General features: G+C 46.9%; 1 long non-coding RNA gene across 1 annotated transcript; it reads left to right on the forward strand.

Moving 5' to 3' along the window:
- Window positions 1–1,176: 1,176 nt before the first annotated feature.
- On the forward strand, window positions 1,177–2,348 carry LOC125929562 (uncharacterized). The gene is made up of 2 exons (XR_007459906.1): window positions 1,177–1,260; window positions 2,186–2,348. It is a non-coding gene; the product is annotated as an uncharacterized LOC125929562 (long non-coding RNA).
- The last annotated feature ends 1,094 nt before the right edge of the window (window positions 2,349–3,442 follow it).

Here is a 3,442-nt window from a genome sequence, read left to right on the forward strand (position 1 = left end):
AGCAGAATATGAGCCATTTATCTGCACTCAATTTGTTGTGTTCTTAATATACCAAAAACAGAGCATCAGGAGTCACTGCAGAGGAGGGATGCAGGGTGAACTGGGACATAGATGCCTGCCTGTCTGGAGAATGCTGCTTAATTACTATGTAATTACTTCTGTTAACCCTCTAGGACAGGACCCTTGCCATTTTACTTCCACAGACATGGGCAGTGATGTGTGGTGACAGCAGTTCCACCTCTTGCATCTACTACCCCAAGCTGTAGGTGGTATCCAGTGGCAGGGACAGAGTTTTCAGGTACTGATGCTACTCTCTTGGATCCTGGTGGCAGAGAAGGTGGCAGGTGCTGACACGTTCTTCTCTGGGTTACAGCTGCTTTTGGTATTGGTTCTCTTGTCTGGCATAGGCACGTAGCTGTCACTTCTGTTCTGCAGGATGGTGTGGATCCATGGGGACCTCCTCCGTTAACTGGACGAGTCTGCATGCCCTACCCTAGAGGCGCCCCACCCCCATGGACCATTAGGCACGTCCACCTCCTGAACCTTGGTGGCCCTGAACCCCTCCACCTGCAACACTTGGTAAGATGATCTGAGCACTAGAAGTTGACTTGTAAAACACACCCATCTTATTTTTGTTGCTGTTAGCTCTTTGGCCAAGGTGCAGAGGCCGTACCACAGACCATTGTGATGCAAGGGGAATGTGTCTGCTGCCATTACCACATTCCTCAAGTTTCTCATGATCTCATCTTTGTCATTCCCCCCACCATGTGTTGGTACAGGTGTCTCTCGTGGAGAAGGATTGGGGCTGTATGCAGAAAAGCAGGCATAGCGCTTCAGCAGACATGCCCTGTACACATGCCACATGCTGGGCTCTGTGAGGCATGAGGCACAGCCTAACGTGTGTCCATCTAGTTGCACCCCCAGCCATCCCTCGTTGTTCGGTGAGTGATGAACACCTCTGAATCGGGGCTTTTAGGCGTCTTCATCAAGTTATAAGGGATGGTTCTTCAAGTTCTTCTTGGGGATCACCTGAGGCATGTGGGATACCCTCTGCACGTGATTTGGGATCTGACTGGGGCAAAGAGTTTAAGTTGTTGGAAGAATGAGGGGAGGGTTTTTTTTGTTTTTGATCTCCAAACAGTCGACTCAAATCAGAATAAACCTCCATCCCTTCTAGGGCTTTTTGCAGATCCAGAAGCAGGTGACACTCCCAAGAGTGACATCAACCCTGGCTCTGCCAAAACTGCCAAGAAGCACAAGGTAAATGCTGTGGCCATTTTCAGTTCTGAGTCCTTACAGACAGCCACATCTTTCTGTACAGCACACTCTCCTGCCATTGTCTCTGGTTTGTGTGTCGTGTGGTATGTCTGCTCTTTTGTTTTTGTTTTTGTTTCCAAATGCAAAACCTTTACCCCGAGTCTACGGGCTTCCCTGTTTTCCACCTGGCATCTCTTTGTGGTAACTTTAGAAGCTAAGCGTGCTTATGGGTGAGGACCTTTTCCAGTGTGTTCCTGGAATACATCAAGGAGGATGACACCACACTCCACTTGGAAGTCTCCTACCTTGCCTCATTCTTTCTGGACCTCCTCAATGTGGAATCATCTCCTCAGACTTCTCTCACAATATCCTGAGGCTTTGCCTGTGTTCCTGCTGGCTCAGCCCTAATACCAGTTCTCAGTGGGACCTACACAGAGCCTCAGCTGTGGTATCGGTGAAAACAGGGGTAATATTTGTTTCCAAGAACATTATAAAAAGAAGACATTAAATACGTAAAGCCTCTGCAAAATCTCTGGGAAGTGTCCATTCACCCTTCTCACAGTTTCAATTAAGATATCTCCACACAATGATCATCAAAAAAAGATGGTCATGGGAGTTTGTTAAACTAAGACTGTTAACACCTCAGCCCAGGGATTGGGAATCGCCGTTTTAAACAATAAGACAAGGTCCCTCATTTTTCTATTAAAATTCGGGCCCTACCAGACAAAGAAAGAAAAAATCATTATGAGAATGTGTACATTCACAGATCTAGATCTGAAGACAATCATTTTCCATTACGTATAGACTCACAGATGCAGCCACACACTAAAGTGTTCATCTGAGGCCACAGATAAACTACAGAAGACAGAATGCATGTAGGAAAACATAAGATAAGACGGAAATAACCCTAAATCTCTTTGCCTTATAGGACAACTATTTTGAAATTTCAAGAGGACTGTGCGCGGTGACAGACGACAGTGATTATGTATCTATTTTAAGAAGGTGTCAGATCTGCCTGAATGCTTTCCCTGCCCATCCTGTCCCCTCCACTTTGTCCTTCCTACTGTCCCCTAATACACCTTTCACCATTCTGTGTCAGCGTCTGCTTCTAGGACCATCCACTCTCACTCCCCATTGAGTGCACACATTGGGGTTCCTGTACACACAGGGAACAAGCTGGCAGAAATGGCGGCGACAGAGGATAGTAGCAACATCACCTTTTGTGCAAGAGAGCCTGAGGGAGTTTTCCAGGGTGGTGGGAACTTCCTGTGTCTAGATTTATGGGGTGTTTATGTTCATTTATTTTAGAAATATTCACTGACTCCCTGGTGCCTCGGAGTCAGATAGACAGGTATCTGCCCCTAGGAAATGGCTGAGTTCTAATGGTGGGGAAGGATGAGGGACCAGCAGTGATGGTGGGAGAGGAGTGAGGAGGCCACAAATGGAGTCAGACCCTCGCCCAGGATGCCAGGTCTCCCCAGACAGCACCACGTGCAGGAGTGCTCTGAGGAGCAGAGATTTCTTGATCAGACCCATGAACTACATAATCCTCCTGCAGTTTCCTCACTGAGGGATGGCCAGAGCAGAAGCCAGCAGCTGGAGGACGCCCTGATCATGGCTGGATTGGAGCAGTGGACCTGGGGGATTGAGTCAGAGAAAGGGACGGGCAGAAGGTAGTGACAGGGAGTTTGAGAGACAAAGGGAAGAGAAAAGAAGGGACCTTTCTCTGCTGACTTCACCTAAATTTCTGTGTGAACAAAAGGAGATTCTTGCCTCAAGGATAGGGAAGAAGGATGGCAAAAAGACAGAGTGACATTCTCAGCTCAAGTGCCCAGGATATCAGCCTTGCTCGTGAGTACCTAACACGGGAAGCCCGTGCTTTCTGTCATAATTGGAACGGCAGCTCATACCATTTAGTGAAAATTAATCCAATTATGAATCCCTCAACATTAAAGTACTGCAACAAAATTAAGTGAACAGACTGAAAGATACAACACAGGATAAAGTCCAAAGGTAGACCGACTGCAGTACTTACGGGAATCCAGTCCATCAGAAAAGGAGGTACCCCAGTGCAGGCATTCAGACACCTGGGCAATATCTGCAAATGTTAAAAAAAAATGTAGTCCTTACTTCAAAAACAACATTGGCATTAGACACAAAGGGATCATGACTTAAGGTTTAGAGA

This window comes from Panthera uncia, chromosome A2 (genome assembly GCF_023721935.1).
Source record: "Panthera uncia isolate 11264 chromosome A2, Puncia_PCG_1.0, whole genome shotgun sequence".
Classification (NCBI taxonomy): Eukaryota; Metazoa; Chordata; class Mammalia; order Carnivora; family Felidae; genus Panthera; species Panthera uncia.